The following is a 14,359-nucleotide window of genomic DNA, read 5'->3' on the forward strand; positions in this document are numbered from 1 at the left end:
AGACCTGTGAGGTGTCCTTGTATTGCAGAAATATACCTATACTGTAGTACTTGGGCTAGAGCATGAAGTTGGGCGTGTTGGTAAGACATAATTAATTGCGTAGCGCGTACAATATGAAAGACACGGGACAAAAGAAGGGACAAAGGGGAGAGCTTACTTCCAACAGCGTACATATACGCTCACGAAAAAAAAACAACAGATGAAATACCCTCAATTGCCATGGTGCGAAAAACTTACAACCTCAGGAAGGACAATTCTTTTTTACAAAGACCGAGAGAAGACGTGCTAACGCAGTTCAGCCATAATCTATTAATCCTCTCTGCTTCAATAATCTACCTTGTCACTTTATTTCTGTTTCTACCTGTATAGATAAAAACAGAAATCACTCTACCATGAAAAAGTGATTTGCAGCCACACATGCTGCGATGCAGTGCCAACTTGAAACCATCGCGACCATTTCTCACGTTAAAAGCGTGTTCACGGAGCCGGTCATTAATACGCCGGCCAGTTTGTCCTATGTGTAGTGCTTGCCGCATGATAGATGTATCTGATAGATTACATTTTCTGCGCACGTGACAAACAGCGTTATGTGCTTTTTAGAACATCCTGGTTTTGCGAGTGAAACAACCTTCATACACAAGTACGAGAGCTTTTTCGGGGCAGAAAAGACCACCTTTACATTGGCCCACTCCCCAAACTTTTTCAAGATGTGGGATATTTCATGTAGATAAGGCACTACGGCAAGCTTCTGAGGCCTTACTGGCTCAACATGAGGGGGGGGGGGGGGGCTTTCTGCAAGGACTGAAGTTTCTTGACCAGCGCATGATGGCAATTGAGGGTTTTTCATCTGTTTCATATATATGTACGCTTCCTAAGCGTTTTCCTCTGCCCCTTCCCTTGTCCTGTGTCTCTCATATTCTACGCGCTACGTCAGTTCTTGGGCTATTCTGTGCGTGTATATTAATAATAATAGGAGACAGCGAAAAACAGAATAGTACTGCAGAAAAGACAAATAGACAGTACGGGCGCTTAACTTGTCTCCGTGACCCTTTTGTGGTCGTCTTTTTACAAAATCGTCTTTCGTACAAAGTCGTCTTTCGTACAAAGTCGTCTTTCGTACAAAATTAACTAATGAAACGAACAAACGAATAGACCAAGTATAGCAAAGGGGTTTTCCTGTAACTGTCGTGTAAAGATATTCGATTAGGTCTGAAGGAATTAACGTGGACAGTAAATCACCCTTTCCGCCGAAATGTTGCAGGTGCGGATTGGAAGGTTTCGGGTTCAGATGCCACCGACAGAAAGGGTGATTTTTCGTCCACATTAAGTCCTTTCAACTTTATCGAAAGGACGTTTTTAGAGTTATTCCAGCTTAACAAGACCGTAGTCTCATCTCTTTATTTCACCATCGTCATTCGTCGCTCTGTCGCTCCTCGGTCACCCTTTCCAAGTTTGGAGTAGCGTCAGGCCAGAGCAAACTGTATACCTCAGGCCGACCTTTCTGTCAATAAATTTTCTCTCTCTGTTCGTTTCATCAGCTCGGGCGTTGTATGACACCTTTTGATTATTTCATTTTATTAGACCCTGCTTTCTTATGCACTGTTGTGAAATTCAGAAAGCGCGTAAATGATGTCGGTAATTCCGCGGCCGCGCAATATTGCACAACCTTGCTGTACAGTTTTCTCTGTGGCTTCTTGCAGAGTGAAATAACGGGGGCGTGGTCACCTCGACCACGCCGTAGCCATTAGGCTTAGCAGGAAGAAATAAAGAGGTCTTTCGACGACAATAGTGGGCGCGCACGGCACTGGCACGACGCCCGGCGCAATCGTTATAGTCGGTTGACGGGCGGAATCGTGGCTGTTGCCGTTAAGTTTGTGGATCGCCGAAGTCCGCGTGTGTGAAAGGTACATTGTGTCGTGAGTTCACTTATACTTCCGCAGAAGCTGTCAAATCGGTGCCGGCGCTGCTTCCGGTCGGCCAACAGAAGGAGCAGTGATAAAGGATTTCGAGCTTTTGAAAAAAAAATAAACAAAAAGGGTGCGTGCGACAGATTCCACTTTTTTTTTTTCAATGAAAAGCAGGGGCGGTAGATTTAACGTTATACGAATGCGAAAAACCAAATGCTTTGTTGTCGGTGGCCAATACCCATATTGGCAGGTCAGGTCATTCATTGAGGACACCAGCTGTCTCTCCAGCTACTTGGCAATGTTGACCCAGAATGCAATCAATGATTTCGGAACCACCATATGATTATGAGAGACGCCGTAGTGGAGAGCTCCGGAAATTTAGACCACCTGGGGTTCTTTAACGTGCACCCAAATCTGAGCACACGGGCCTACAACATTTCCGCCTCCATCGGAAATGCAGCCGCCACAGCCGGGATTCGAACCCGCGACCTGCGGGTCAGCAGCCGAGTACCTTATAGTCACTAGACCACCACGGCGGGGCGAGCAAACAATTAAGACGCGCTCGCTGTTTCCGTGGCCAAGATTGTGAGGTGGCCCGAATATTGGGCCCGTTCATTTCTTGGCCGCTGTTGAGTACATTTAGATTTGAACCCGGGCCAGCGGGAGGTATTAATATTATCCCAGCTCGCATTTGAAGTTTGCGCTTGGTTTGTGAGCTGCAGGGGGCTATTTAAGGTTCGCCGCGAAATGCGTTGCAAGTAATGAAAAAGAAAAGGGGGGTCTCGGCCAACCCGGCGATTTTTGGCACCGAAAAGTTCTCATCGCATCCGTAAACAAGTGCCGTTCCTGGATACCGCATTTAGATTTCTGTGATGGCGTTATGAGGAGAGGCCGAGCTTCCGCGCCCGCCGCAGTGTTTTAGGGGTTATGATGCTTGTCTGCTGACTCGAAGGTCACGGCATCGCATCCTGTCCGTATTTCAACAGTCTATATGCTATAGAGGCCTGTTTACTTGGACATAGATGCACATGAAAGAACACCAGATGCATGGTCAAAGTTTCTGGAGCCCTCCACTATATACGGCGCCTCTATCTCGTGGTCATATCGTATAGCTCGGGGGCGTGAAACCCCAGTAATTACTAGCATCTGAAAATCCGGAAATTTCGGTCACGTGCTGCCATTTAATGTGTACCTAAATCTAAGTTCATGGACATTTATAGCGTTTCGCCTCCATCTAAATAATTGTGGCCGTTGCGGCGGCATTCGATCCCGCGACCTTCTCGTCAGTATAACACGTGGCAAACGATAAAAAAAAATTATACCGTAGTAGAAGATGGGACTACGGAAGTAAAAAAAAATATAACAGGAAATTCAAAAGCCCCAATAGAAATAAGTGCATGCATGGTAAACAGCATGTACACGGGAAATTTCGTCACAGAGCAGAAGCAACACCAAAACACAGGAAGACTTTGACAAAACAACACCACGGAATTAACAGATGAATAATTCCAGTTACTGGGAACATTCAGGCAAAGTAAACAAGCTCGTGTGTGTTGTTTATTTACTACATTTTGCGCCTGGTATACGCACTCAGATCTGGAGTGCAGTTGATAGTGTGTACTTCAGTTACTATAGACCTGCGAGTTCGTGCACAGAAGATTATATAGTTGGGATTGTAGCAAAGCCTAATAGCCTGTTTTATAAGCTTGGTGGGCTGATATGACTGATGATACGAGGCTTCTATGCTGTATTGGCATTGCTTGTTAGAGGCGTTTATACGTCGCGAGCACGCCAAGAACGCCCGCCAGCTGTCCTTCGAGTCTGAATTCTGTCCTTGCACGCTGCTCGTGACGCAGAGGGATAATCCATTTGCGCCCACCAGCCTATTCGGTGCCCTTATGTATAGCTCGTAATACTGTGATAACCCGTTGGCGCGCCTGTTGATGCTTCGAAGAAAAAAACCTTCCACTTGTCAAGAAGTGTCAGGAAGCGGCGCCCTCTTGACGATCGTTCAGCCGCGTGGACGTCACTTTCTATCGGAGCAACGATCAGAGTGAGACGGAGTGTGCTTGCGGGTCGACAAGGCGGTGACCGTTCCATTGTCCGAATGCGAGAATGTCAGCGCGCGGTCCACGTTCGACCGGCCTTGAAAGTCACTGAACAACGCGTTCAGAGCGTGGTTTCACCCCCCCCCCCCTTTTAGGCACGAATCGTGACGGACTGTCTGCGAATGTGTCAAATGGGCACTACACGATTCCGATGCACTCGATATTACAGTCCAAGAGATAAGATGAAGTAATAACGCTGCGTTGTAATTGTTTGTAATTAGCGTGCAAATTAGAAGGTAATTATATTGAGATAAGTTATATTAAATTTCTACATAAGAGGCAAATCGGATGCTCGAAATGTGTGCGCAATTTCTTTTTGCTGGTGCCCATTTCGAGCAAAGTTATAACTAATACCTGAGACGTTGGTCCTATAGAACGTGGCGGGGGGAACGAGCCGACCAACATCGTAGTGCCTTCACGGAAGCGGTCGTCTGCAGTCGTACGCAGCGCACTGATGTGACGGAAAGACACAGCGATTATGAAAGGCTCAATTTGTCCAATGCGCAATGCATCTTGTTCTTCCTTGGCCTTTAGTCCAATGAACTTTCAAAACATTAGTGCTGGTTGCATTAAGTCGCGCAAGGAAACTTCACTGCACGGCTGGCGGGCAAGTTCTGGCTACTCTTTGTAACCATCCGTACCAAGCTCTTGGGACAATGACTGAGTGTTTGCCGGTTAATGATGATGATGATTGTTTGCCTACGACACACAGAGAACCTCGACCCATAACAGCTCTGCTGCAATACAAGTTCCGTTCTTGTGGATATTGCGCCTTAAGGCAGCGCCCTCTTGAACGAACTTTTTTTTTAGGTGGCATTGCTTAAGGGTTCGCGCTTGCGGCCACGGCTGCACACAGTGTGCGTCCAATAGCGCGTACGAATGTGTGTACATCCTCGCAAGTCGTCTCTACTCAGTGTGGCGCGCCAAGCCTCGAAAGCGCACGAGAATGCAGCGTGGCCTTCGATACCTTCGAGATGTCTAATTACCGCAGGCACGAAGTCATTGCACCGAATGAACCCTACCCCATAGGATTCGCCAGATAACGTGAGGAACATTAGTTGAAACCTGAAACAGTTGAAACCATTGCCCCTTCCACCCTTCTTCTAATGAACACCCCTACACACGCCTATGGACGGCCAGCCTACAACCTAAACACTTATCTTGAAGGCAACAAAACTTGATGCGAAGCGGTACAACTGCTCTCTGATGGGTATCTAAAAGCCTCTCATTATTCTCGACAAGGAAATAAAAAGTGGCCCTACGCTTAGGTTTCGCAGAAGGGCTGAGAGGCGGGCTAGTTGGCTTGTCTCTTCTCTTGTGTCCCGTTGGTTTGCGCTTCCAGATATTCCATTATGAAGCTTAGGTTTCCCCGGTTTGAGTCTACGCGCCTTCTTTGGTATAACTATCAGTTAAAGCGCACGAAAACAGACAGGAAAGCGCTTGTCCTCTCTTCCTGTCTGTTTTCGTGCGCTTTAACTGATAGTTATACCATGCATATCCAACTAGCCCAACTTTCGATTCTGTTGCGCCTTCTTCTTTTCAGCGTGAGCCATGCTCGCCTGCTGTGCTTGATCGGTGCCAGCGCAGGCGCGGCGATTGACGGACACGCCGTGACGGCGCCGACGCCTCTGAAGCTTTCGACAATGTGCTACATATGCCGGGTCGGTATACGTTGCTCGAGCATCCGACGCTCTCTGCGTGGGACGCGGGGACCGTCACCACCACGCTCAGCTTCGAAGCTGTATGCTGCGCTGCAAGCGGGTTAGCTTCCGTGCTGATGAGCACACACGCACGAGCACGCGAAACTTCCTGCATATGTGAAGTATATTACGAAGGTATCGCATAAGAAATTCAGGATGTTCCTGTCTGCTTATATAGTTCCAGGCCGTGAAACAAAAGGAACGTTAATGATTGATATGTGGGCTTTAACGCCCCAAAACCACCATGTGATTATGAGAGACGCCATATAGTGGAGGGCTCCGGAAACTTCGACCACCCGAAGGGGTTCTTTAACGTGCACCCAAATCTGAGTACATGTGCCTACAACATTGACGCCTCCATCAGAAATGCAGCCGCCGAAGCCAGGATTCGATCCCGCGACCTGCGGGTCAGCATGCAGCCACTAGTCACTAGACCACCGCGGCGGGGCAGGAGGAGCATTAAGGTGTAGGCCCAATGATAGCTATAGTCTTCTTTCCATCAATAAGTCAAAGTAAACTTAAAGTGAATCAAATTACATGAAAATGAATCGAAAGTGAATCCAGGGAGCACATGTAGTATGAATCAAGAAGGCATCAAGTGACTTAAGTGTCAATCGGAAACGATTGGAGTGGAATACGAGTGCCTTGCCTGTGATATCCTTAGTGTTAGCCAGACACTCGTTGACTTTTTGCTAAATCAGCCTTTGTACATATGATTATGATCCTAAAACGCCTGCCAGTGTTCTCATGTCACCAGCTGCTTTAATGCTCGTGTCACTCGAAGTTTCTTCGCGTAGTACTTTAGCATGATTGATCTATTGCTGTTTTTATGTTATAGATGTTATCAGCCGATGTTGCTGTATTTATTTCTGTTGTACAACTCAGATCAATTTAATGCACGTAACAATTATACGACATTGCAATTACTCGTGTAAATGTTTATATTCTGTATTTTTTACTGTTTGTTCTTTTTTTCATTGAAGTGCACTTATAAATTTCAGCTTTTAACCCAATTTGTTCACGTAAATGCATACTTAATTAGACTCAGTACTAGCTAGACCTCCTACATGCCAATGGTGGTCAGTTTAACAAATTTTGTGCATTTTCATGTGCTATATGGTTACGACGATGGCTATAGGCTTTTCATTGATGCAGTGTGCCAATTAGGCATATACAGCACGCACACCCACAGCCGACAGTGTTTCGCCAGGCTCATTAGGACGATTACGTCAGCGAGTCGCGGCCGCGTGTCAAGAGTGAACGCGGCCTTAATTCTTTTCTAAAGCTGACTTCAGCGAAGCCTCGAGCTCCGTCTGTATCGTTTGCAGACGATCGTTTGCAGACGATCGCCAGGACGAACGATCGGATGCCCGCGCCGCCAAAGGCCGTGCAGACGTGAAAGGCGTAGGAGGTCGTGTTACGTCACGGAGTCCGCGATAGTTGAGGCGTGTACTGCCGGATTAGCTCAACTGATGGATGCCGGCTGAGGGCCATTCCCGACAACGGTGCAAGGCCACTCGAGAGCAAAGCAGACTGGACCCTGTAGCGCCACTGATCTGCATATGTGCGTGTGCGTGAGACCGCGCCTTCTGCCGCATCGCGTGCGTGCAAGGACTTGACAAATGAACGGCGCGCATTAAAGCTCGCGTGTCTAGACGGCCAGCATGTCTGGTCGAATGACGTAGCTTGTGAGCGTCTGCCTATCGTTCGCCGTCCTCTTTGCAGATGGACGGGTCGTCTGAATAGGCTGGATCTATATAATAGCCAGAGGAGCCCTGGACAACAAGAAACCTATAACATTAGCGACGTACCCTTCGGGTGTCATCCCCGAAAACTATGTTCATTACTGCATTAACGATTCTCCCTGTGTCGTTCGCCCACTTTCCACGATGTCTCTGCGTTCTGGTCGCAGCTTCGTGACACGGTCGTGTTAGATAAGCACTGGAAAAGTTTCGCCTTCTGCCTTCATTAAAGAGGCTACTACGGTTCTTTCTTTCTGTTCACGGTGTTAAAGCCCTAGATCGATCGATCGATCGATCGATCTATCTATCTATCTATCTATCTATCTATCTATCTATCTATCTATCTATCTATCTATCTATCTATCTATCTATCTATCTATCTATCTATCTATCTATCTATCTATCTATCTATCTATCTATCTATCTATCTATCTATCTATCTATCTATCTATCTATCTATCTATCTATCTATCTATCTATCTATCTATCTATCTATCTATCTATCTATCTATCTATCTATCTATCTATCTATCTATCTATCTATCTATCTATCTATCTATCTATCTATCTATCTATCTATCTATCTATCTATCTATCTATCTATCTATCGTAATCTAACGTAATTTAGAGAGATGTTTTCAGTGCGGAATGCCCTCCGTCCTCCATACTCCCCGCCCGCACCAGTCGAGCTGCTGACCCTCTTTAAAGTCATCATGTCCCAACTTCCCTCTGTCTACATCTTATCGATGCTCATGGGAGGAGTTTCCGGCGATCTTTCATTAAAGCGACGGCGCGGAAGGTGTGATCGACACATCTCTAAACTGTACCACCGCACTTACGACCAGAAATCGGGAAGCGAATCACGACGCGGCGAGAATTGAGACGCCGACATCGTCAAGCGCCCGTTCAGTCAAGTCGATGCCGAACGAAAAGGGCTTTGCATCCGTCTTTGTTATTTTCGGGGCAGGCATCCGTCACGTCAGCTATCACTTTCTGGCGCACTGCCCTACAGCTGTATTACGCCCGCTTCTGGTTCTTCCGCGTAGCGGCTATAGACTGCACGACTATAGGTGAAAATGAGACAGCGTATAAAATTAAGAAAAAAAAAATGTTCTCGTTTGCTGTATAGACGCCTGTTCGCGCCTGAACAGCTGACCTGGTTTACGCGCTCTTCCTTTTCTCCTTGTTCTTTTCTTTTTGTGCTCGAACAAGTCTCGTTTGTCTGGGGGCCTTTTTTTTTTTTTTGCCGTTTGCATTGGCCCGAGTGCGGCCACCGTGGATTTGGCAGGTGAAGTGATAGATGAATGACGCCTCGGCGTCCTGTCGTCTTTTCAGGAAGGCGATTATCTGGTACGACATGGGCAACGCCTCCCATTCTATTACCCGAGTTCGGTTGTTGGACAGGTAAGGGAGGAAAGAATCGAGAGGAGACGTGACAGACGCTTCTGCGGTTCCTTCGACATGGATTTGAGTTGCTATTAACGCTTCATTTAGCATGCAATATAACTCCACCTTCAACTCGGCGATATCGTAGCTGTATGTGTCGATAGCTTTTTGAAAAGTGATTTTAAGTGAAGAGAAGAGAAAAGTGAGCTCCGTAACTGTCTGCATCAGGTGCGACACCTCAGCAGTAGCTCACAAGGTATGGGGGTATAAGGAGGGATTAAAAGGATAGGATTAAAAGGTATATGTAGAGAGAGAGGAAGGAGAAAGCGAGGCGCAGGGACAGCAAACGACGGAAGTAAGGAGAAGACTGGAAAGATGGACACGGTTACAGGAGTCCGAGGACGGGGCACCACTGGCGAGAGCTCTTGTCGGCGTCAGGAGATGGCGTATAGGGCAAGTCCAGTAGGCCAGAGCCAAGCTGTCGTCGAATATCGGCGTCAGGAGATGGCGTAGGGCAAGTCCAGTAGGCCAGAGCTACGCTGTCGTCGAAGATCGGCGTCAGGAGATGGCGTAGGGCAAGTCCAGTAGGCCAGAGCTACGCTGTCGTCGAAGATCGGCGTCAGGAGATGGCGTAGGGCAAGTCCAGTAGGCCAGAGCTACGCTGCCGTCGAAGATTGGCGTCAGGAAATGGCGTAGGGCCAGCCCAGTCGGCTAGAGCTACGCTGACGTCGGAGATCGCGAGGGCACAGCCAGTCGGAAGTCGGTATTTGTTACCGACATGTACCGTGTTTCGACAGGCACGCGCAATGGTGTTGTTTGTACAATTACCGCGCAATAATAGCAGGTTTACTTGAATTCCAGTAAGACGGTAAGTTGGGCCAGTTGGTTAGGATCCATCGTGAACTTACTTACAGCGCAACACCAGAAAAAAACAGCGCCGTCTTTTCTTTCTCTTTTGCTCCTTCCCTGTCCTGTATTTTTTTCTGGTGTTGCGCTGTAAGTTCACGATTACCTTAATTCGTTTGTTCGCCTCGGTGGATCAGTGGCTAGGGTGCGCTTGGCTTCTGGCCCGAAGGTCAAGGGATCGACTCCCGCGACGGCTGCATCTCCAATGAAGGCGAAAATGCTCCAGGCTCGTGTGCTTGGATTTAGGCGCCCGTTAAACAGCTCCAGGTGGTCGAAGTTCCCGGAGCCCGGAAATAGTCATGCGGTGGTTTTGGGACGTTAAACCTTAACAACAATGGGTAATTAAGACGGAAACGAAAAAAATATATACATATACAATCAACCTGCATGCGATGGCGTTTCACGCAGCTTGTGAACGTACTCCACAATGGCGGCTTTGATGACAATCGAGTTTCGGTCAAGCCTCTTTTATGTGACAACGACGTGGCGGGAACGCTATGTGTGCACCCGTGAATTACAAAAGGACCCGCGTGTGACGTTTTGATGTTTCGATGTAACATCAGTGTAACCATTGGCGTGCACAGTACTCCCTTTCGGGGGGTGGGGGTGGGGGTGGCGAAGTTTATCGCAGCGCCTTCCTCTCTATTATGTGCCCCCTGAGTCTCAACGTCTCCCTCCCCTATTATCTCAATAAATGGGGCGGTCTTCGCGCACCCCTCTTAGTGACCAGAGGACAGCCGCTCCCTTCCCCCCCCCCCCCCTGCCTCACCATGCGCACGCTTATGAATGCGACATATTGCAAACGCCACATCCCTCGATTCTACACAGTGCTCCAACATGGCGGCCCGGTTCAGTGAAGTCAATACGTCTGCGCGCCGCCATCTTGGGTCGATGCTTTCTTGTTTTTATATATCGCGATGTAAATTAATAAAAAAATAATGAGACATCATTCACATAAAAAACAGGGCTAATAACGAGGGACAAAAGAAATAAGGAGACAGACAGCGGCACTGACTTACAACAAGATTTATTTGCTAGAACCGCACAATATATACTTGGGCAGTATCTGACAAAAAAAAAGAGAAAAAATACAAAACAAAGAAAACAGAATCCACCTAACAACTACGTAATCATCGCCACAACGCACCATGAACAACACGTGTGCTCACGTTCTGAAGAAAATCTATTTCTTTTTGTGATATAGCGCAATCTACATCGTATATACGTACCAAAGCAAGCGTTTTCATGCGTATGGGTCTACCATAACGCTGTTCGTTTTGTTGTTAAAGGTACAAACCACAAAGGTTAACATCCCAACATGTGTGCACTCAAACCACTCCGTAAAACAGGCAAACGAAACTAGGCAGGAGGCTCTCTCTACACTCCGCTGGAAGTTGCAACAGCGTCCACTGCCACAGGAAGGGCATGCGAGGCGGTAACGCTGGCCGCGTGTTTGTTCTCCGCACAATGAAACAGCCGGCCACTGTGGGCGCCGCTCCGGAAGTCAACACGGGAAGGCCGATGGCCCCCGTTGACTGCACACGCTCCGTTCAGCTACCTGCAGTTGCTGAAAGGATTGAGGGAGCCATCTGAATCTACACACCGCACCCGTAATGCCGTGCAGGGCTCCGTCAGCCAAGGGAGGCAGGCGGCATAGGCGAGTGGCGAGAAAGTTTGGTCAAACATTCGCCGGTCCTGCCTCATAAAAAGAACAATAAAGCATTTATTTTCCTTTCAATATTGTCCACTTTTTGTGTTAGAAGCACCCAAGCAGTGCTCTTCCAAGGAGCTCTCGCCATGTATTAAGCGTGTGACAGGCATACTCGAGATAAATAGTCATTTCCCCAAGGAGTAACTGGAAGCATGTGCAGTTGGTTTTCAGAGAGTAACTGCGAACACGTGGGAGGAACGGTAAGGAGTAACTGTTGCTCTTAGAAGAGCAACTGGTGGGAGTAATGGTTGGTCCGCAGGGAGCAGCTGGTGGGAGTAACTGTTGGTCCGCAGGGAGGAACTGGAGGGAGTAACTGTTAATCCCCCGAAGGAGGAACTGAAAGGAGAGCAACGGTTCCTTCCTCTGCAGTTACTTCTTTTAGGGGAGTAATGGGAGTGGCAATGCAATTGCTCCCTGAAAGGAGCAACCCCTATACCCCTGTTGCTCCCTTTTGGCTTAGAGTGAAGGGAGGCGGCATAGGCGAGTGGCGAGAAAGTTTGGTCAAACATTCGCCGGTCCTGCCTTATCATGTTGTCAGACAATAATCGTCCTATCGCTTGCGTGCAGTATCTCGATGTTGTCGCTGCTCTTTCGGTGCACTTAGCTCGCGAACAAGCTTGCGCTGTTTTGACAGTGAGGCATCGGGTGCGTAGCGGGAAGGAAAGCAAATATACGCGCTAGATGGATAGCAATTATTGTTCGGTGACCAGAAGAATTAGACGGAGGCCAGTTGGTATGGCTTATCGTTCTTTTGATGCGCCCCAGAATTTCGCCGGCTTAGTATCTCCCTGACAACACGAGCTGTAACACATGCTGTAGTAGGGAGTCGAACCGGCGACTTCGCGCCGGGCAGCAGGACGATTAGCGGCAGCGGACGATCAGCGGATTAGCAGACGATTAGCGGCGCTGCTTGAATATTCGCCTGCGAGAACACTACAACGCGCTGAAATCAGCCCCGGGTTTACATTTGTCCGCCCAATGCAAAAAGTGTGGCTGCGTACCTGATTTTTCGCGCACATCTATCTTATACAGCCATCATAACACGAAAACTAGAGATTGCGGAAGCCTTTTTTTATTAAAAAGAATATTGATAGTTGTGTTAGTTCACCGTCTATATCACTGTTAGATTGTGAAATATCGTTTCTGGACGACACCTGATCAAGGTGGAACCTTCTCCCCAGTTGTTTCCCTTTCTCATCTTTCTGGTATATAACTTCTTCTCTGAATAAACGGAGTTTCAGTCTGCGCTTGTTTGTCTCTTCTCTTGTGTCCCGTTGGTTTGCGCTTCCAATTATTCCATTATGAATTTGTTCCAACTAGCCCACCTGTCAACCCTACTGCATAGCGGCAGCGAGCTGCGCCGTCGTGGCGCATAGGGCCGCGTGGTTTTAGTATTACGAAGGTGGGCGAGAACGTGGAGGAAGGGGGAGGGGGGCGGTGAAGAACAAAGACGCGCCGCTGGCGTTGCATTGTGGCCAGCGCGTGACCGTCGTGGTCAGCGGAACTCGACAGACACAAACGGGCCGGGTTCGCTGTAGGTCGCCGGGAAGTGCAGCTTCCGAGGGAAGTTGCGCAATGGCGCGCTTCTTGTGCATACGCTCGGAAGTGGCCACTTCCGAAAAGCTCGCATGGCCGTGAAGTTGTCAAATTACTTAGGATAAGAAAGAGATGAGCTAGCTGGAACGTATTCCGACTCTAAAAGAAGACAGGATGTGCAAACACGGACGCAAGAACGAAGTCGGGACACTACAAACGCCTACTAATAAATGTGCGCACAACGGCTGCAGCATGCAATATGCGAACCTATCAATCTGGCATGCGTGGGGGTCTGCGTGAAAGATAACTGTTGAGGCAAGATAATCGACGGTTGGTTTGCGCATGCGCTATATATACCGCTACTATCGATATGTCATGCTTCAATCACCAGACGCGTACCTTCATTGCTGTGCCGGTACAAAACTGCGCATTCGCGTAATTTTGGCGCGCACTTGCACTCTCGACAACGCAAAGAAAGATTAGAAGGTGAGCCCCCGGTTAGCGATCATATATGCTCAAATATAGTATGTAGTTAATTACGTGCATTTCTTTTTCTTTCTTTTGTTTTTTCCTTTTTACTACTGAGGAGCTGCAGTAAGGGCGATCTGTGGTTTACGTGTGAAGATAAAGCGATCGATCCTACCGGGATATCACTTAGAAAGACACGCGCGCGACTTACTGTTTCCTTTTTAAAGACGATAGTTGAAGACGGTAGTCTTTCTTGGGGACCTTCGACGCAAAAATTTTGGTCTATCTGTGTGTACATTTGTCTGTTTGTCCGCCCTTAACGATACCCTAAACGGCGTCAAACGATACTCCAAACGGCTGACCCCAGCGGCAGCGCCCACCAATACTTACTGCTCAAGATTTAGCGTTCATACTTGTGTGATTTTCAATTAAAAAATATTGCGCATATCTCAGACACCATAACAACACATCAATACATGCATGGGTGTATTTTTACCAGAAAATGCGTACATAAGTAATTCTAAGGGCCGTAGCGCTTATCACGCTGCGCTGACGATGCAACGCTTGTACGAAAAGGCAAGTGTTTCCAACGCTTTGCTAAGACGACACGGTGGTGGCACCTACCCGCCGCCTCACGTTCTACACCTTATAGGCTCGGAGACGGGCGCGCACGCCGCGTTGCTTCGTTTTCCAAGGTAACTATCAGATAGCGCTCATGTCTCACGTGTGGCGTGACTTGATGCGCTCGTTCGCCTCCGCTGCACGCTCGAGGCACTCTAACGCAGCGCCTCCAGATTACCATTCACCGATTTTCTTGCGCAGAACATCAAATAAACATTTTGTTCACACTCTCCTGACGCACGACTAAAGTCTTTCGACGACATTCGTGGTGTAA

The 14,359-nt window shown here is 48.0% G+C and overlaps 1 protein-coding gene across 1 annotated transcript in view; it reads right to left on the reverse strand.

Moving 5' to 3' along the window:
- The window catches only part of LOC119180563 (A disintegrin and metalloproteinase with thrombospondin motifs 18), a 151,840-nt gene that overhangs the window by 29,693 nt on the left and 107,788 nt on the right, over positions 1-14,359 (reverse strand). The window lies entirely within an intron of this gene.

The sequence above is a fragment of the Rhipicephalus microplus genome, chromosome 10 (assembly GCF_043290135.1).
Source record: "Rhipicephalus microplus isolate Deutch F79 chromosome 10, USDA_Rmic, whole genome shotgun sequence".
In the NCBI taxonomy this organism is placed as follows: domain Eukaryota; kingdom Metazoa; phylum Arthropoda; class Arachnida; order Ixodida; family Ixodidae; genus Rhipicephalus; species Rhipicephalus microplus.